This window comes from Loxodonta africana, chromosome 24 (genome assembly GCF_030014295.1).
Source record: "Loxodonta africana isolate mLoxAfr1 chromosome 24, mLoxAfr1.hap2, whole genome shotgun sequence".
Classification (NCBI taxonomy): domain Eukaryota; kingdom Metazoa; phylum Chordata; class Mammalia; order Proboscidea; family Elephantidae; genus Loxodonta; species Loxodonta africana.
Genome location: NC_087365.1, coordinates 28952939 through 28974480, shown reverse-complemented (window position 1 = coordinate 28974480; position 21542 = coordinate 28952939). Strand labels below are relative to the sequence as shown.

At 41.7% G+C, this 21542-nt stretch overlaps 1 protein-coding gene across 1 annotated transcript in view; it reads right to left on the bottom strand.

Annotated features, from left to right (window-relative positions):
* LOC100673775 (signal-regulatory protein beta-1-like) overlaps positions 1–21542 on the bottom strand; it is a 65486-nt gene that overhangs the window by 5893 nt on the left and 38051 nt on the right. The gene's annotated exons all lie outside the window — the stretch shown is intronic.

Here is a 21542-nt window from a genome sequence, read left to right as displayed (position 1 = left end):
TAAAAGTCCAAATTTCAGGACATCAGCTCCAGGGAAAAACATTCTCTCTCTGTCCACCTTCTCGTCAATGTTCCCTTGGACTAGGAGCTTCTTCACACAGGGACCCTGAGTCCAAAGGATGTGCTCTGCTCCCGGTGCTTCTTTCTTGGTGGTATGAGGTCCCCCTGTCTCTCTGCTTGCTTCTATCTTTTATATCTCAAGAGATTACCTCAAGGCACAATCCAATCCTGTACGTTGAGTCCTGCCTCACTAACACAACTGCTGCCCACTCTCCCTCTTTAACATCATAAAGGCAGGATTTACAACATATAGGAAGGTCACACAATCCTGGGAATCATGGCCCAGCCAAATTGATACACATATTTTTTGGGGGACATAATTCAATCCATGACAATCCCCACAGCCTTTAGCCCAGCAATTCGGTCCCTCAGGGAGTTTGGATGTATCTATGGAGCTTCCATGACTTTGCCTTGTATAAGTTGTGGTGGCTTCCCCAGTATTATGTACTGTCTTACGCTTCACCAAAGTTACCACTTATCTACTGTCTGTTTAGCGTTTTTCCATCCCCATCCCTTTCCTCCCTCATAACCATGAAAGATTGTTTCTTTTTGTGTGTAAAGCTTTTCATGAGTTTTTACAGTAGCGATCTCATGCAATATTTGTCCTTTTGTGATTGACTTATTTCACTCAGCATAACGCCCTCCAGATTCACCCACGTTATAAGATGCTTCACAGATTTATCCTAGTTCTTATTGTTGCGTAGTACTCCATTGTGTGTGTGTTGCACAGTTTGTTTATCCATTCATCTGTTGATGGGCATCTAGGTTGGTTCCGTCTTTTTGCTTTCATGAACAATGCTGCAGTGAATGTGGGTGTGCATATGTCTATTCGTGTGACGACTCTTATTTCCCTAGGATTTATATTACTAGAAATGGGATTGCTGGATCATATGGCATTTCTATTGCTAGCTTTCTAAGGAAGCACCATAAAAAAGCTCCATGAAGCTGCTTTCCCATGCTGCCTGTCTGCCGATCTCTGACGGGAGTCCAAAATGGTGAATCTGTGCTGCGTTAGCTGATGGGGAACATCCGCCTGTATCTCTCCTCTCTCTCTCTGTAGGTTTCTTATTCCATTCAGTGCTTGGCTGAGTCCTTTATCTCTTCATTTGACTCTTCAGGTTCCAGGATTGATGTTTGTCTCTGTTTTACTCAGTTTTTTGGTCTTTGCTGCGGTGGGATGGCGTGGTGCTTCTGTCTATGGCATCATGTTGACCAGACCTTATGACTATGTTTTTAAGTCCCTCTTTTTTTGTTTTAATGTTTTATGTATCAAAGTCTCTGTTTCTCTATTTTCAGTGTTTTAGCTTTGGTTTATTTTTGTGACTTCCTTATCTGGGTTGACATCTGGTTGCTCTGTCCTGTGTTCTAGTCTTGGGTTGTTATCTGATATTATTGATTTTCTAACCGGAGGACTCCCTTTAGCATTTCTTGTAATTTTCCTTTGGTTTTTAAATTCCCTGTACTGTTTAAGTGGAAATGCCCTAATTTCACCATCACATTTAAAAGTCAGTTTTGCCGGATATATAATTCTTGACTGGCATTTTTTTTCCTCCAAGGCTTTATATATGTCATCCCACTGCCTACTTGCCTACATGGTTTCTGCTGAGTAGTCAGAGCTTAGTCTTATTGACTCTCCTTTATAGATGACTTTGTGTTTATCCCTAGCCACTTTTAAAATTCTCTCCTTATCTTTGGCTTTGGCAAGATTGATTATAATTTATCTTGGTGACTTTCCTTTGGGATCTACCTTGTGTGAGTTTCCATAAGCATCTTGGACATATATCTTATCTTTTATGATATCAGGTAAGTTTTCTTCCAACAAATCTTCAACAATTCTCTCTGTATTTTCTGTTATCCACCCCTGTTTTGGTACTCCATTCACTTGTGTTATTTTTCTTGATAGAGTCCTACATAATTCTTAGGTTTTCTTCAATTTTTAAAATTCTTTTATCTGATTTTTCCTCAAATAACTTGATGTCAAGTACTTTATCTTCAGTCTCACTAATTCTGACTTCCATTGCTCCAATTCTGCTCCTATGACTTTCTATTGTGTTGTCTAATTCTAAAATTGTATTGTTAATCTTCTGGATTTCTGTTTGCTGTCTCTCTATGGATCCTTGCAGCCTGTTAAATTTGTCATTATGCTCTTCTACAGTCTTAAGTTTCCCTATTGCTTTGTCTGTGTGTTCCTTGGCTTATTCTGTGTTTTGCCTGATCTCCTTCCTGATCTCTTGAATAGTTCTGTATATCAATTTTTTGTAGTCTACCTCCAGTAATTTCAGGAAATTCTCTTTCTCTGGAAAATTTCTTGATTCTTTGTTTTGGGAGATTGCTGAAGCCATCATGGTCTCCCTCTTATGTGATTTGATATTGACTGTTGTCTCCAAGCCATCAATAAGTTATTATATTTTCTTATTTTGTGTTTGCTTATTGTGTCCTAGCTTCCTGTTTTGATATGCCCAAATAGGTGCTCCTGTGAGCTGGTTTGATTACTAGAACCTTTGAAGCTCTAACATCCTGTCACCAGGTGGTTAGATCTGTTACTAGGTATGTGTGCCCAGGAGTCTGTTTATTTTCTTGTATGGATTCAGCTCAGGTGTCCAGATAGTCAGTCAGCAAGTGTGTGGTGCAGGCTCTCGCCTACAGTCCTAGACAGCCAGAGGTGATTGGTGTAGGCACAGGTATCTGGCTGCAGTACAGGATCACACGCTGAGCAAAGCAGGGCACTGACAGTTGCTGCTGAGTGGGAGGAAAGTGTGCCCCTGCTCCCTAGAGCACATAGGTGGGTGGGTTTTGCACCTGGACTATGGGCTCCCAATGTTGTTTGCCATAAGGACTGGGAGGCACCACTTATTCTTGGACCCTTGTTGCGGGTGGCTAAGTAGCATGGGTGGAGTCACCAGTCTCAGGCTCCTGATGTGGGTAGGTGAGGACCCTACTTAATAGGCAGAGCTGTGTCAAATATCATGAACTTGCCACTCCACCATATAGCTGATACAGTTGAAGTTAGGCTTCAGGTATATAGCCTGTTGTACTGTGCTAATGAGGGCCTATGTTGTTGAAATGGACCCACACAGGTCTATGCAGGGGCAAAAGGCATTCAAAATCCATGGACCCCTTATACCTGTGCCTAGGCAAAGGAGCTGTGCCTGCCCTGAGTTCCTGGCTTAGGGGAGCTGGCAGATTATTGTTTCCTGTTTGTTAATTTGTTTCTCTCCAAGTCTGGGAGAATAGCTCAGGATGTGTGATGGGTCCTACTTCTGGCCCAGGGGACACAGCAATCTCTGAAGCCAGCTTGGGACCGAGTGTAGAGCAGGGAGGGGGCAGGTAAATGGGAGAGATTTTCCCAAAGTTTGTTTTTTGATCTGCACGGTAGGTTAGATGCATGTACTTTTCTTTTGCCAAATGAGTGCTGCTTTTCGCAGATTCTGGAGTCTCGAGTAGACTCTCTGCTGCTCTGTCTCCCCCAATGTAGAAAAAGCTTCCTGAGTGCCACTGCTTACCTCACTGCTTGTGCCAGCCAATCCAGCCTGCAGGGTGCTGGTTCCCACTGGGTCAGGTCTGGCAACTCCTCACTGCTTCCATAAGTTGTTGTGACCCACACAGTTGAATGCCTTTGCATAGTCAATAGAACAGAGGGAAACATCTTTCTGGTATTCTCCGCCTCCAGCCAGGATCCATCTGACATCAGCAATGATAATCCTGGTTCCATGTACTCTTCTGAATCTGGCTTGAATTTCTGGCAATTCTCTGTCAATGTACTGCTGCAGCAGCTTTTGAATGATCTTCAGCAAAAGTTTACTCGTGTGTGATATTAATGATGTTGCTTGATAATTTCCACATTTGGTTGGATCACCTTGCTCACAGAATCCTTCAATATTGCAACTCAAGGCTTGAATTTTTTCTTTGGTTCTTTCAGCTTGAGAAATGCCAAGTGTGTTCTTCTCTTTTGGTTTTCTAACTCCAGGTCTTTGCACATTAGTTATAATATTTTACTTCATCTTCTTGAGCTGCCCTTCGAAATCTTCTGTTCAGCTTTTTTACTTCATCATTTCTTCCATTTGTTTTAGCTACTCTACTTTCAAGAGCAAGTTTCAGAGTCTTTTCTTACATCCATTTGATCTCATCTTCCTTTCCTGTGTTTTTAATGACCTCTTGTTTTCTTCATGTATGATGTTGTTGATGTCATTACACAACTCGTCTGGTCTCCAGTCATTAGTGTTCAACTCATCAAATCTATTCTTTAGGTCGTCTATAAATTCAGGTGGATATACTCAAGGTTGTATTTTGGCACGCCTGGACTTGTTACAATTTTCTTCAGCTTCAAATTGAACTTGCATAGGAGCAATAATGGTCTGTTCCACAGTCATCTCCTAGCCTTGTTCCCACTGATGATGTTGAGTTTCCATTGTCTCTTTCCACATTGTAACAAATTATGGATAACATTGCAAAGAATGGGAATTCCAGAACACTTAATTGTGCACGTGAGGAACCTGTACACAGATCAAGAGGCAGTTGTTATAACAGAACAAGGGGATACTGCATGGTTTAAAGTTAGGAAAAGTGTGCATTAAGGCTGTATCCTTTCACCATACCAATTCAATCTATATACGGAGCAAGTAATCTGAGAAACTGGACTATATGAAGAAGAAAGGGGCATCAAGACTGGAGGAAGTCTCATTAACAACCTGCATTATGGTTGGATATTCCTGAGCTGCCCTTCGAAATTTTCTGTTCAGCTTTTTTACTTCATCATTTCTTCCATTCGTTTTACCTACTCTACTTTCAAAAGCAAGTTTCAGAGTCTTTTTTTACACCCATTTGATCTCATCTTTCTTTCCTGTGTTTTTAATGACCTCTTGCTTTCTTCATGAAAGCAACCTTGCTTACTGAAAGTGAAGAGGACTTGAAGCACTTACTGATGAAGATCAAAGACCACAGCCCTCAGTATGGATTACATCTCAAAGTAAAGAAAACAAGAATCTTCACAACTGGACCAATAAGCAACATCATGATAAAAGGAGAAAAGATTGAATTTGTTATTTGGATCCACAATCAACACCCACGGAAGCAGCAGTGAAGAAATCAAATGATGAATTGCATTGGGCAAATCTGCTGCAAAAGACCTCTTTAAAGTGTTGAAAAGCAAAGATATCACCTCCAAGACTAAGGTGGGCCTGAACCAAGCCATGGTGTTTTCAATCATCTCATATGTGTGTAAAAGCTGGACAATGAATAAAGAAGACTGAAGAAGAATTGATGTCTTTGAATTATGGTGTTGGCAAACAATAATGAATATACCATGAACTGCAAAAAGAAAGAACAAACCTGTCTTGGAAGAAGTACAAACAGAGTGCTCCTTGGAAGCAAGGATAGCAAGACTACCTCTTACATATTTTGGACATGTTATCAGGGGGGATCAGTCCCTGGAGAAGAACATTATGTTTGGTAAAGTAGAGGGTCAGCGAAAAAGAGAGAGACCCTCAATGAGACGGATTGACACAGTGGCAGCAACAATGGGCTCAAACATAACAAAGATTGTGAGGATGGCAGGGCCGGGCGGTGTTTAGTTCTGTAGAACATAGGATCTCTGAGTTGGAACCGACTGGAAGGCAGCTAACAATAACAACAACATTCTCTCTTTCCACAGATGTAGTCAATTTGATTCCTGTGTATTCCACCTGGCAAGGTCCTCATGTATAGTCGCCATTGATGTTTTTGAAAAAGGTATTTGCAATTAATAAGTCATTGGTGTTGCAAAATTCTATCATGTGGTTTCTGATATTGTTTCTATCACCAAGGCCACATTTTTCAACTACTGTTTATTCTTCTTTGTTTCCAACTTTCCCATTCCAATTTCCAGTAATTATCAATGCACCTCAATTGCATGTTTGATCAGTTTCAGACTGCAGAAGTTGATAACAATCTTCAATTCCTTCATCTTTGGCATTAGTGGTTGGTGCGTAAATCTGAATAATAGTCTTATTAACTGGTCTTCATTGTAGGTTTATGGATATAACTGACAACAGTGTTGTACTTCAAGATAGCTCTTGAAATGTTCTTTTTGACAATGACTACAACACCATTCCTCTTCAATTTGTCATTCTTGGCATAGTAGACCATGTGATTATGTGATTCCAAATGGCCAGTACCAGTCCATTTCAGCTCAGTAATGTCTAGGATATTGATATTTATGCATTCCATTTAACTTTTGATGATTTCCGATTTTTCTAGATGCGTACTTCATACATTCCACCTTCCTCTTAATGGACATTTGCAGTCATTTCTTCTCATTTTAAGTCGTGCTACATTAGCAAATGAAGGCACCAAAATCTTGACTCCATCCACGCAGGTCATTAAATTTGACTCCACTTTGAGGGGGCAGTTCTTCCTCATTCATATTTTGAATGCCTTCCAACCTTAAGTTCCCATCTTCCTGCACTATATCAGACTATATTCTGGTGCTATTCTTAAGGTTTTCATTGGCTAATTAGACTGCCTGGTCCTTCTTCCTAGTCTGTTTTAGTCAGGAAACTCAGCTGAAACCTGTCTGCCATGAGTGACTGTTGTTTTTTGAAATATCAGTGGCAAAACATCCAGTATTACAGTAACACACAAGCCACCACAGTGCAACAAACTGACCAAAGAGTGAGGATACTCAGCTGGCGACCTTTTCTTCTCCAAACATCCATAGCCAGGCACTGGTTGCTGTAACTGGTCCCTGTCACCTCCTTCTGAAGGACAGACTGGATGTCAAAACCAGGAGAGGTGTTAGAACAAGAGGAAAAGTAGAGAAGGGAATGAACACCCATGATGAGATGACAAGATTCCCCTCCCCTTGTGATATCAGCATCTTATTCCATTTTTCTAGAATGGTGAACCCCACACTGGGAGGCCCATCCACAGCTCCTGCCAAGAACTGAACAGAAACTTTCCTCCAGCTTCCATTATTCTACCATTCCTCCCACCCCCTCACTTTCACTTGGACTCCAAAAGCTTTGGAAGGCGGGATAATTATTGGCATAATGGTCAACAGCATTGGCTTTGAAACCGGATACAATCCAAGTTCAAATCTTGAATCTACCTTTTAGTAGTTAAGTAATCTTGACCCTATCATGTAGACCCATATATCCTACAACCTTCATGATATCTTCATTTCTATGCCTCATGTATCCAAAACTGAGTTCATGATATATACTCACATTCTCTTCTCTCAAGAGATAAAGTGTATTTTCATCACATCATATTTAGAGTACCTACCGTAAACATGATTAGGAATTGTTTATGTGGGCTTTAATCACCTGGATGTGGTAGTGTTTGTAAGGGTTTCCATTGTAAAGCTACAATCCCCGCCCTTTACATTCTGTACTCTTTGAAATGGCAAGCACAGTCCACAATTAAGGCATGGGGAGTTATGTTCCTTCTTTAGGGTGGAGTATCTACATAAATGTTTGTAGACATTTGGATAGAATATTTGTCTCTTTTCATAAATTTATTAACTTAATCGTTTACTTATATCAGTATGGACTCATGAATATTTATTATATATTTTGGGATGTAATTCAGCACTACTTTATTTATTGTGTTGCTCAAACCATTTCAACTTTGGCTATTGGGAACTCTTTCTGTTGGTTCTTGTGTCAGTGAGGGTTTGTTTTTTTTTTTTTTGTCTGAGCACTTCCTTAATTTCTGAAGGATGTTGAATTTTTGTTGGCATTTTTTAAACGCAAAAAAGAGAGAGCAATCTTTAAAAAAAGGGCTTTAGAATTTAAGAGCCAGGTGATTTAATGGAAAATCATTTTATTTTGAAATCCAACATCTAGTATAAACCAATGTCTTGAATAAAATATTATTCATTTATTTATTAAACAAAATATTTAAGAGCATATTATATGGCAGTCACTATTTTGCCACTGATGATACCTTTCCTTTTAGTATTTACATTCTATTTGAGGAAGACAGACAACAAACAAATAAATACAGAAAGTTCTTCCTCGACACGGTGCCGATATGCATGAAGTTTGAAGAGAAGCGGTTAGTTAAATAACACCAGTCTCCCAACAATATGGTTTCAAAATTTCAGTTTCAATTCAGTTACAAGATAAATTCACTGTGAGTCATTGCATAAAGTATAAACTTCATTACTGGCTCTTCAGGCCACAAATCACTACATAAATAACAGATGCTTATCATGATCAGTGAACAATCACATCTTTTTTCAAAGTCTGTTGGTAATTGATTTGCAAATCTTATTCATTTTATGCACAGGCAGCAAAGCATGGAGATCTCTTGTCCCCTGTGATGGTTAAGGTTGTGGGTCAACTTGGTTGGGCCATGATTCTCAATGATTTGGCAGCTATGATTAGGTTGGCAGCTATGTAGTGATGTAATCATCTCGGTAATGAGATCTGATATAATGTAATCAGCTCTATGATGAGATCTGTTGTTGTTAGGTGCCATGGAGTTGATTCCAACTCATAGTGACCCTATGCACAACAGAACGAAACACTACCCAGTCCTATGCCATCCTTACAATCATTGTTATGCTTGAGCCCATTGTGGCAGCCACTGTTTCAATCTACCTCATTGAGGGTCCTCCTCTTTTCTGCTGACCCTGTACCTTGCCAAGCCTGATGTCCTTCTCCAGGGACTGATCCCTCCTGACAACATGTCCAAAGTATGTAAGACACAGTCTCGCCATCCTTGCTTCTAAGGAGCATTCTGGTTGTACTTCTTCCAAGAGATCTGTTAGGTGCTGTCAATTTGTTGAAAGCAATTTCTTTGTGGGTGTGACCTGCATTCACTATAGATGGACTTTCTGGTAAAGCTCGTGGGCTTTTGCTCACTCTGTATTCTGCAACTGCCTCCTGTTCATCTGACCTCCAGTTCTTGGGGCTTGAGCCAGCAGCTTGCCTGCCGATGTTGGGATTCATCAGCCTCTACAGCCTGTGAGCTACTGGCCTGACAGGTTTCCTGTAGATCTTGTGTTCTTTGGCCCCTGCAGCTACCTGAGTTGGGAGACTAGATTCTTCATTCAATGTTTCAGCTCAAGAGGTTAAGAAAGCACCTAATAGTTTATTTGGTTGGTTCTCTGAAGCATGGATTATGCAGTGGTCCACAGTAAATCAAGTTGAAGTGCTAGATCTGCCTTGGTGTACTATATCTTGGTATACTTGGGATCTCTTAGTGATGAACTCACATGATATTTTTCAAAAATGAATTATTAAAAGAAGGAATAGGCCAACAATGATTTAGGTGTAAGAAAAAAGGAAAAGTAATAGTGTTGGAAGTGAAATTCAATAAAAGATACAAGTAGTTATAGAAGAAATAATAGACCATGAAAATGTTGACACGCTGTCTGATAGACTGTAGATATGCAGCCATAGAAACTTAGTGAAGGCAAACTTAACAAACTACAGGAAAGGGGTAGTGATGAAAAGGATGAAAATGTCCCAGATGAGGTGATACCAGCAAAAACCTTCACATTAAAGGAACTCTTGGAGAGATTTTACAAAATTGAAAGTGCAAAGGATAAAATGTTGGAAATGGATCCAAACTTTGAAAGGAGTATGATAACTCACCAAGGCAGGAGCAAGATGCTTGCTCTGTGTTTTAAGTTATACAGTGAGATGAAGGCAAGCACTATTTAAACTACCCTGGACAAATTTTTTACCAAGATACAAAACACTTTAATTCCCCATGTTTTTAAATTTTGGATTACAGTGTACTAAATAAATATTCTTTTTACTATTTTTTTAATTTTCTCTATATCTGGGTGGAGCATGTGGTTTGTGATCACCTGCTAACCTAAAGGTTGGCTGTTTAAACACACCCAGTGACTCCATGGAAGAAAGGCCTAGTGAACTACTTCTGTAAAGATTACAGCCAAGCCCTGTAGAGCAGTTCTACTCTGTAACACATCGGGTTTCCATGACTCAGAATCAGTTGGTTTTGTTTTGCTTTTTTATGCATTTATGGCTGGCAGTAAGAATGCTGTTAATGTTTTGACAAAAAAAAAAAAAAAAAGAAAGCTCATTAAGCAATCACTATTTTTGCATTGACTATTAAGATCACTTTCCATAGTTTCAATTTGTATGCTCGTTTTTATGATCCCCCAGCTACCATCCAAAGTGAAGACTGCTCATATTTAGTGTGTCAGATGGTAATAGTGCTATGGCAAAAAATTAGTCAGGTTAAGAGGAATTGAAATTCTAGGGTGGGGGGGTATTGATATTTTATATAGGATGGTTTACAGAAGGTGCCTTTAATAAGGTGACATTTAAACAGAGATTTGAAAAAGGGAGGGAGTGACCCAGGCAGATATGTCTGAGAAGAAGTAGAGGAATGATATAGTCTGACTCACATTTCAAAGAATCATTGTGGCTTCTTCAAGAGCAAAGCTGAAATAGGGAAGCCAGTTAGAGGGTAGCAATGATGGGAGAAGAGACGATGGTGGCTGGGATGAGGGAGTAGTGGTGGAGGTGAGGTATATAGATGATGGGTAGGAGAGGATGCAGGATGATAGAAGAACTAGTGTTCTCATCACAGAGAGGGGAGGGAAAACTTCCGGGTTTGAAAAGTAGGACACCTGGGCAAAGAGGGAGGAGAGAATAACTTTTCTTTTTCAAACAGAGATAGGGATCCATTTATGTTCAGGAGGCAAGGCTGGGTGTCAGGGTTTGGTAGGAATCCAGAAGGCAAGAAGAATTCTTGAGAGCACAGACTTGAGCATGTGGTCCACAGCCTAGTCACACAGCAGTGGATGAGACATATCTTGATATGTTCAGGAAACCTGATTTTTCTCATATTCTAAGGAAGTGGAGTTAATCAGTACCCAGAACCAGCTCTCAAGACCCATCCCTGGGGCACCAAGGACTGTAAGAAGCAACAGCAGTAGGGTTTGGGCAGGCAGGTGTCCAGAGCAGGGAGGCACATGAAGCAGAGTTTGCAGAATCTTCCATCTGGCACCTTCTCTCAGGCTGGGCTGTCTGGGAAGGAAGGAAGTAGCTGCGGGGACACAGTTGCACATTTAATTATCTGATCATTATCAAGAAATGTCTTCTGAGTGCCTACTGTGTCCCCAGGGCTTTTCTACTCCTGGGATGATAGTTGGGTTATGAGGGGATAAGAAGCTGCTGGGATAGTTTCCAGCCATCTTCATCTTTCTCCCTGAGTCCATCTGCAGTCCTGTCCACTCGGGCTTGTGCAGCATTAGTTAGATACCCTTGCAGCAGCTGATCTAGGGGTTCTTAACATTACTTTAAAATGTAGATTCCTTTTGCCCTCATAGAACCCCAGTGTTCAAGTAATCTAGAGATATTCTCCAAGGGAGCCACCCACTCAATTGCCCCTCACTCACCCACACCCCTGCCATTTCCTCCATGGAACCTCTATGATTCTGAGGATACCCTTTGAAAACCCTTGACCTAACTCACCTCCTGCAGGTATCCACATGCTTCCTGGGAGCTGAGAACTAATTAGAGGGTTTCAGGAGACTCCTGAGGGGATTGCAGAGGGTGTCACCTCTCTTAACTCCAGGTGGGTCCTGACACTGTGACACATGGGACCTCCTAGGCTGGTCCTCCTTGCTGACCTTGCCCTTCTGGGGAAAGACCTTGCATGTGCCCCCCCTCCCCTTCCTTAAGCCTGAGCTTCTCCCACAACTTACAGTCAGGCCCTCTGCTTCCTGTAGGCATAGATGGCAGAGACACCAACCACCAGCAGTGCTTTGAAGCCTAGAAGGAGTCCTTCAAGGAGGAGGAATGGAGTCGACAGCACTGGGACTAGAAGTTAACAGGCAGGAGAAGCCATTAGAGGAAGCACACAGGAGTCCAATCCCAGGGCTTCCACTTACTCCCTCTGAGACTCCCTGTGCCCATTGATGCTCTGAAGCCTTTGAACCTGCATCCTGTCTGTCCTCATTCTCAGCAGCCAGGACAGTCCTCCTTGAGGGAATGGGTGGGGAGAACGTGTACTCAGTGGCATATAAGTGTGACCCTTGGTTTACTTACTTGATCCTCACAATGCTGTGGGGCAAGTATCATCCCCACTCTGATGAGGAAACTGAAGCTTAGAGAGTTTAGAGAGGGTTATGAGGTGAATGGTATTCAATCTAGGGAAGTCCATACTGTGGCCCCTTAGGATGGCTCCAGAAACCCTGTTTTTGGAGCCAAGACAAGTCCATCATCTCAGGGTCATGGGAATTACGTAAACACTGCAGGCAAGGGAGTGAGGACAGGTTTCACTGGTAGAGATTTAAGGCTTTGCACCAAGGAGCTGAGGGAGCCCTCAGGGCAGCCTGACCTAATGAAACCTGCTGGCTGGGATCACCTGGTAAGTAAAGGAATCAGAGTCTCATGCCTGGGAGGGGCCTTACATATGATCTAGTCCGTCTGGCCCCAGAACAGATGCCACCTGAACTCTTTCTGTTGGACACTGGAAGATGGATCTGGGGAAGCACACCTTTGGATTCTTTGTATTTTTATGAGGAGCGGATTTTGCTTTTAATATTAAACAAATCCCCCCCAAAAAACCCAAACCCAGTGCCGCAGAGTGGATTCCAACTCATAGTGACCCTACAGGACAGAGTAGAACTGCCGCATAGAGCTTCCAAGGAGCGCCTGGCGGGTTCAAACTGCCGACCCTTTGGTTAGCAACCGTAGCACTTAACCACTACGCCACCAGGGTTTCCATTAAACAAAGAGAGACATTAAAATATTTTTCTTAATAAATAAGATAATGGCGGTGCCTCCTTAAGAAAGGAGGGGAGACCTCATCATTTGTCGGTGCTGGTGTTTTAGAGGCCGCAAGCTCTCTGGAGCTTTATTTCAGTTGAAGACAGCTGCATTGCCTAAGGTCACATCTCCTTCTAGGGGACAACCCAATCTAACCACTGGCTGAATTGTGGTATATAGGCTCCTTCCCATCCCTTTAATTGGAAACAGCTCTAAAAGACCATCCTAGCTCTACAGCCTTCTGTAGGAGTGACTCTTTTGTTGTTCAGCTGCAATTATACAGTTCAATGTTTTTCACCCCCAGTTCTGCTTCTTATACCCCTTCGTATGTATTGATCCTGATGGCACTCCACAAAGATCTTCCTGCATTCTTATACTCATTTTGGAGTCTGTTTCCCAGAGAAACTGACCTATCTGAATTGGGCTGTTTTGAGAGTTTCTGGAAAACAGACTCTAAAATGCAAATCTGAAACTGGGTCACTCACGATGTGGATGAATTTTGTCCCTCTCAAAATATATGGTGAATTTCTAATTCCCAGTCCTTGTGAATGCGATCTTATTTAGAAAAAGTCTTTGCAGATGTCATCAAGTTAATATGAGGTCACAGTGGATTAGGGTGGGTCCTAAATCCAAAGACTGGTGTCCTTACAAGAAGAGACAGATTCAGAAATACAGACACACAGAAGGGAACCTTGTTTTAAGCGGCACAAATTTGCCGTATAGACTGGATTCAGGCATTCAGATTTACTCTGATTAGCTTAGGACAATCACCTGGTCTAATGGCAAGATGCCTTTGACAACATCCCATATCACTACCTGAGTCCTAGTTTCCCATCTGTAGAACTCCAAACCAACAGGGTGGTGATTGAAGCAAGAAAGGAGACCACAGATAAACAGAAATATGCATTTTTCTAAGTCCTAATAAGTTCCTTTAGCTTTTCTGCTAGAGCACATGTTAAACATTGTGTTTTAATTTTTTCAAAAAATGTTTATTTTGCCTTCATTATACAAGTAATTTTCATTGGATAAAGAATTCTACATTTATAGTTTTTTTCCCCTCCTTTATCACTTTTATGTTGCTTTTCCATTGACGTACACCCTCCTTTTTCCAACAAGAAGTCATGTGTCATTTGTATCGTCTTCTTCTATGTCATTTCTTTGTGTATGTGTGTGGCTATTTAAAGATGTTCTCTTAATCTCTCATTTTCAAAAGTTTGATTATGACATACCTAAATAGTGCTCGAGTTCAGTGAGCATCTTGCATTTATAGATTAACTTCATTTACAAAATTTGTGAAATTTTAGCCATTTCTTCAAATGACCTTTCTGCCCCACCTTGTCTCTCTTCCTTTTTCCCACAGGTGTGTTTGTTCCGTGTTTTTAATCTTTTCCCTCTCGGCTTCTCAGGTTGGGTAATTTCTGGTCATCTGTTTTATTAGTACCAGTTGCTGTTCAGTCAATCCTGACTCATTGTGATCGTGTCTGTGTCACAGTGGAACTGTGCTCCATAGGGTTTTCAATGGCTGGTTTTTTAGAAGTAGATTGCCAGACCTTTCTTCCAAGGCACCTCTGGGTGGACTCAAACCTCCAACCTTTTTGTTAGCAGCTGAGCATGTTAACTGTTTGCACCACCTGGAGAGTACATTAGCTCAACTAATTCTATCATTTCCAATCTGCACTTAAGGACAGCCAGTGCATTTTTTAATTTCGTACATTCTATGTTTTTGTTCTATGATTAATTTTTGGTATTTTGAAAATAATTTTTATTTCTTTGATAATGTTACCTATCTGCTAATCCATTTAAAAATATTATATATTATATATTAGTTATCGATCATAGTTTTAATAGCTGAATCAAAATCCTTGCCTGCTAACACATACATCTGTATCACCTCAGGAATGATCTCCACCTATCGCTTTTTATGTTGAGAATTATTTACATTTTCTGTTTCATCATATGAATAAATTTGGATTGTAACATGAATTTTGTAAATGAGATATTGTAGAGGCCTTGAATTATGCTGCTGTGAAGAGATTTGATTTTTTTGAGACAGTTAATTTTGTCTAAATAGTTTTTGGATTGTTCATTTGGCTGAGTTAATACACAGAATTGGGGCTATCCTTCTTGGATTTCTCTTTTCTGGGATTTTCCTGTCCTCCAATGGCTGTGGTCACCAAAACACTATCTTCTGACTCTTTACGCAGTAAGACTGCAAGTTTCTACCCAAGTTACAGTTGACTGTTGAACATCGAGTAGGGCTGATGCTTAGCAAAAAACTGCAACAATGGGAAACACGGCCAGTACTGCTCCTTTCATTCAAAGTTGATTCATCTGCAGTTTCTGTCTGCTTTTGTTTGCCCTCCAAAGTATTCAGAAAGTTGGCCCTGTGCTTATAGATGTTATCTTCAGAAAAATTGGCCTATTGAGCTACTCTACCTTTTCTTAAAGTCTTACTTTTTACATGTTAAGACTTTAATCCAGCCTCCTGGAGAACATTGCCCCAACCCTGCAAGATATTGCCACCTAGCAGGCATTGTAATTGTGTCTTTGGAAGGCCATTTCATCATTCTATAAAGCCAGCTGCTTCAGGATCATGGTGAACAGGGTAAGATCAGTGAATTACATGAGCATGGGCCAACTGCTGCACTGCGTTTACCGTGAAGTGAGTTCCTTCATTTGAGGCAATGATGTATGGGATGCCTTGACAGTGGATGAGGCATTCTGTAAGTCCATGAATGGTAGTTTTGGCAGAAGCACTGCATGCATGGAAGGCAAATCTGTATCCAGATTGAATGTCTATTCCACTAAGAACAAAAGTTTGCCCTTTCCATGATGGAAGTGGTCCAATGTAAACAACTTGCCACCAGGTTGCTGGCTGATCACCAAGGAGTAGTGCCGTATTGAGGACTCAGTGTTGATCTCTGCTGTTGGCAGATTGGGCACTCAGCAGTGGCTGTAGCCAACATGACCTTGGTGAGTGGAAGTCCATGTTGCTGAGGTCATGCATAACCTCCTTCCCTGCCACCATGACCACTTAGGTTTTTAGCCCATTTGGGCGATGAAAGAGATGGTTGGGGAAGGAGGATGAATGGTTTCCACTGAACATGTCATCCTCAGTACTCGAATGTTAAAATCCTCCTCTGCCAAGGTCACTCTTTGATGAGCATTCACATGAGACTTAAATATCTTCACTTCTTTGGCCAGTTCAGAGAGATCTATCCATATACCTCTTCCCCATACCTCCTTGTCATCAACTTTCCAATCATGTTCCTTCCAAATCCCTGACCATTGAGCCAAACCATTGGCCACAGCCCATGACTCAGTATACAATAACATATCTGGCCATTTTTCCTTCCAACCAAAGTGAACAACCAGGTGCCCTGCTTGAAGTTCTGCCCATTGGGAGGATTTCACTTCATCACTGTCCTTCAGGGAGTCCCAGAAAGGGGCTACAGTGCTGTCCAATTTCAAGTATTGCCTGCATGTCACATAGAACCATCTGTGCTGCTGTGCATGTCCTTCTTTATGACTCTGTAGGTCAAACAACATCCAGTTCATGATGGGTAGCTCAGGGCACATAGTGACTTTTTGGCCCATGGTTAAGCATTCAGTCTCTGTGAAGGTCCAGTAACAAGACAAAAGCTGTTTCTTGAAAGGAAACAGTTATCTGCTGAGGATGGCTGGGCTTTGCTCCAAAATTCTAAGGGTCTGCACTGTGATTCACCAACAGGGGCCTGCCAAAGACTCCAAAGAGCATCTCTATCTGACACTGACACTTCAAGAACCATTGAATCAGCCAGAACACAAGGGCCAAGTGGTAGAGCAACTTGCATGGAAGCTGGAACCTGTTGCAGAGCCTTCTCTTGTTCTGGGCCTCACTCAAAATTAGCAGTTTTTTGAGTCACTTTACAAACAGGCTGGAGTAGCATACTCAAATGAGGGATATGTTACCTCCAAAATCCAAAGAGGTCCACCAGGTGTTGTCCCTCCATTTTAGTTGTAGGGGAAGGAAGATGCAACAACTTATCCTTCACTTTAGAAAGAATATCTCAACATACCCCACACCACTGGACCACCAGAAATTTCACTGATGTGGAAGACACCAGAATTTTTGTCAGGTTAATTTCCTGCCCTCTACGCTAATGTCTTACCAGTAAATCTAGAGTCATTGATGCTTCTTCCTTACTGGGTCCAACCTGCCTAATGTCATCAATGTAATGGACCAGTGTGATGTCTTGTGGAAGGGAAAGGTGATCAAATCCCTGCGGACTAAATTGTGACATAGGCCTGGGGAGTTGATATACACTTGAGGTAAGAAAATGAATGTATATTGCTGGCCTTACCAGCTGAAGGCAAACTGTTTCTGGTGATCTCTCGAAACCAGAATCAGGAAAAAGGCATTAGTCAGATCAATAGCAGTATACCAGGTACTAGATAATCCACTGTAATCCTACAAAATCCATCTGTTTTTGCACAGGCCCGATAGACAAGATGAGTGGGGACGTTTGTAGGAATCTCCACCTCTGCATCCTTCAAGTCCTTGATAATGGCAGTAATCTCCATATTCCTTCCAGGAATGCGATGTTGCTTTTGGTTTACTATTTTCCTAGGTAGGAGCAGCTCTAATAGTTTCCAAGTGGCCTTTCCTTCCATAATAACTGTTACTCCACAAGTCAGGGATCCAGTGGAGGTGGGAATTCTGCCAGTTGCTGGGCATATCTATTTCTGTTATGCATTCTGGAACAGTGAAATGACTAAGGATGGATTTGGTGACCCACTGGACCCACAGTGAGACACACCTGAGCTAACTCTCCATTAATATCCTGACCTCCATCCACCCTGTCCCCAAATCTGACTGGTGGGCCACAATGACATTTTGGGTATCCTGGAATTAGTGTCAGTTCATATCCAGTGTCCAAAAATCCTTCAAAAATCTGATTATCCTTTTCCTCAATGAACTGTCACTTTCATAAAAGGCCATAGATCCCTTTGGGGAAGGCTGGAAGAAAAAGCAACTGTATACATTTTTGGCAGTGTAGTGGGGTCCTTCCTCAAGGAGATCCAGCCTCCCCTTCATTCAGGGCATTCTGGGTATGCAAACTGGCTCAAATCTGGGAATGATTGAGAAGTAGTGACTCTTTGGTCTAGTGATTCAACTTAGACTGCCATTCACTTGACCTAGAATTCTTTCACTTGTACAAATTTAGTAAATATTTAGATTTCCCATCTATTGTAGTCCTGGGGATACAGTGACTAAATAGCCAATGACATAAGTTCATATGAGTCAGCCTATTTTGATTATTGCTTTGAGTGTACTGTCCATTATGGTAATTACACCCACATTGTCTTTGTCGATTAAGTGCCTCCACTGGGTCTCTACCACCATGGGGTACAATCAGCCCCATTGTAGTTGTTGTTGTTAGGTGCCATCAAGTTGGTTCTGACTCATAGTTACCCTATGTAAAATAGAACCGAACACTGCCCATTCCTGCACAATCCTCACAATTGTTATGCTTGATCCTATTGTTGCAGCCACTGTCTCAATCCATCTCATTGAGGGTCTTCCTCTTTTTCACTGACCCTCTACTTTACCAAGCATGATGTTCTCCTTCAGGGACAGGTCCCTTCTGGTAACATGTCCAAAGTACGTGAGAAGAAATCTTGCCATCCTTGCATCTAAAGAGCATTCTGGTTGTACTTCTTCCAAAACAGATTTGTTCATTCTTCTGTCATTCCATGATATATTCAATATTCTTTGACAACACCATAATTCAAAGGCATTAATTATTCTTTGGTCTCCCTTATTCATTTTAGGTAGATGTCTTAATTCACTTAGGGCAATTCCTACTGTCAAGCCTGACTTACATAAAATAGGAATCACAGCAGTCTTCCAGGATGCTGAGGCTCCCTTCATAAATTTGTTCCTCACCATTGCGGTAAAAGGCGTGTCCTCTGGGCACTCCATGGGGGGTATGTGGGTCCAAACTGATCAGTCCACTCAAACATTCCAGTTTTCCTTAGCCTTTGGATACTTTCTTCTGCAGTATATCAAGGGAGGTCTGGCATTTCAACTCGATTTAATGTAGGCCACCACTTAATCCATGCTTCAGTGAACCAGCCAAATAAATTATTAGATCCTTTTCTAACCTTTTGAGCTGAAACATTGAATGAAGAACCTGTGCTCAATGGGCCCATACCAATAAACTCAGACTGATCCAACTTTATGTTCCTTACACCATTATCCCACACCACTAATAGCCATTCCCACACATATTCCACAGGATTCTGTTTGGATATATTAGAAAATCAAGCAGTTCTTTTGAAGCACACTTAGAAGTGTAGCTACTTTGAAGCGTAGCATACCTCCTCCTGCATCACACTTTGTATTTCACATCTTGACACTTGCTGGGAGTTAAGTCTAGTTATAGGACTAGAGGAAAAATGGGTTGTGGGGGTGGATCCTGGGACATTCAGCAATGTCTTATAAGGCATCTGCCTCAGGTGATGCCCCAGGATGGCCCCAGGAGCTGCCCCAGGCAATATCTAAGACAAAGACTCTTTAGGAACAGCTTAGTTAATCTCATCAGATGGGGGTGGGATAGATACTGGTTTTACTGGGAAGGTAGTTTAGCAGACAGAGATGGAGTAATCTCTTGAGATTAGATTTAGAGGGCTGGTTCCATTGGCAGGAGTGATTCAACAGAATTTTTAGGAGCTCAGTGCCCCAACTTCCTGATTATCTGCCTATATGTCCCCATCTCAAGTTTCAGGATACCATTCTTCCCAATGGATGCCCTCATTTTAACTTCAGACACCGTTCAACATTGGGTATTCAGTTGTCATTGTAATTTAGCCACTTTTATGATAAGACCCTAGGTTTGGTTTTCAGCGGTATCAGCTTTGTGACTACAAGAAATAAGGCTTCCTTTCAGGGCACAAGTGGCAACATTCAGGTCATTTATGTGGCATTTGAGCTATGACTCTGAAGACTTGAGCTCGTTCCTTTCTTCTACCACTTTGTCTAGCAAAAGAAGGAAAAATCAACAAGCTTCCTTATACTTCTCATTCTGATAAAATTATAGAAAAGTATCAAATATACAATCACCCAGAGCTTTGCCTCTCACAAATATTTAATCTATTGGGGGTGATATTTTGTGTATTCTATTGCCACTTCATGCCATGGGTTAGCAGTGCCCTCTTTACTACTGGAAGCAAAGACTCCAATGCCCTTAAAACTAGCCAGACTTGAGAACCAATTTAGAAGACTCATCCTTACGATTTTGTTCCTCTAGAACAACTCCTGGTACCAAATGTCTTAGAGGACCAAAACCACTGAAAGAGATATGTATGAATATATATACCCAATATATAGAGAGAGGTTTAATTCAAGGAAATGGCTAATGAAGTTGTGAAGGCTGAAAAGACCCAAATCCATGGGCCAGGCATCAGGCTTGAGGCTTCTTCTGACTCAAGTGATTGCAAGGGCTGAGGAAGTCAACTTCAGCATGTCAGACAGTAGGCTGCTGGCTCAAGGGGCTGTGGGAGCTGGAGAATCCCAAAATCTGCACATCAGATAACAGGCTATTGGCTCAAGTCCCAGAACCGAAAGTCAGATGATGACAAGACAAATATTGCATCCAGAGTGAGCCGGCTAGTGAGCTTTGCCAGAATGTCCATATATACTGGATGTAATCCACACCTCCGAGGAAACTCCTCTTACAGCTGATTGGCTGATCACATAGGATCATATCCTGGAGGTGATTATGTTATATTATCTTACGGAAAACCCATCAGTCCAATGTCTGCCAAACCACTGAGAATCATAACCCAATCAAGTTGACACATAACATTAGCCATCACAGTAAGCAATCCCTCCACACTGTTATTTTTCATTCTTTTCTTAGTAGTGCTCATGAATATATTCTTTTTATTTAAATATGAACATTCCACAGGGCACTGCAGCACCACTAGATACAGCCATTTTGAAGAAAGGAAATACACTGATAACAGATTGGATAGGGTGAGAAAAGGATACACTGAAGGCCTCTTACTCCCCCAAGGGATTGAATTCATACAACCCTTTTAAGGGACAGAATGGTAGTGTTATCATCATTTAAATAGGCGTGTCCTTTGACCAGAAATGCTCCTTTGGGAATTCATCCCTCGGAATAGTCACACATGAGAGATATATGTACAAGGACTTTCTTTGCAGCATTAACCTGTAAGCTGTAAACATCCCAGACGCACCTCCTGTCCAGTGCACTGTCTGAATGAGACCTGAGATAGGCTTGCAAAGCTGTGAGGGAGGCAAGGCAGAGGTTAGAAAGAACAAGGAGGAGGCCTGTGGGCTCACATGGACCTGGGAAAGTCGTGATTGTTAGGGGAGGAAAGCAAGGGGCAGGACGCTGTGAATGGGATGATCCTCTTCTTCCCTCCCTCCCTCCCTCCTTCTCTTTGTCTTCCCTTCTTTCTTTAATATGTGTTTATGCAAAAATACCTATAAAAATACATACTCAACTCTTACAGTGGTGGGTGACCTTGGGCTGTGGGATTTCAGGGAAAGAAGCTCACTTTAAACTTCTGATTTATATTAACAAGCATCTAGGTTACAAGGAGCCATGGTGGTGCAGTGGTTAAGCACTCAGCAGTTAACTGAAAGGTCGGAGGTTCCAACCCACCAGCTGCTCCTTGGAGAAAGGTATGACAACTTGCTTCTGTAGAGATTTACAGTCTTGGAAACACTACGGGC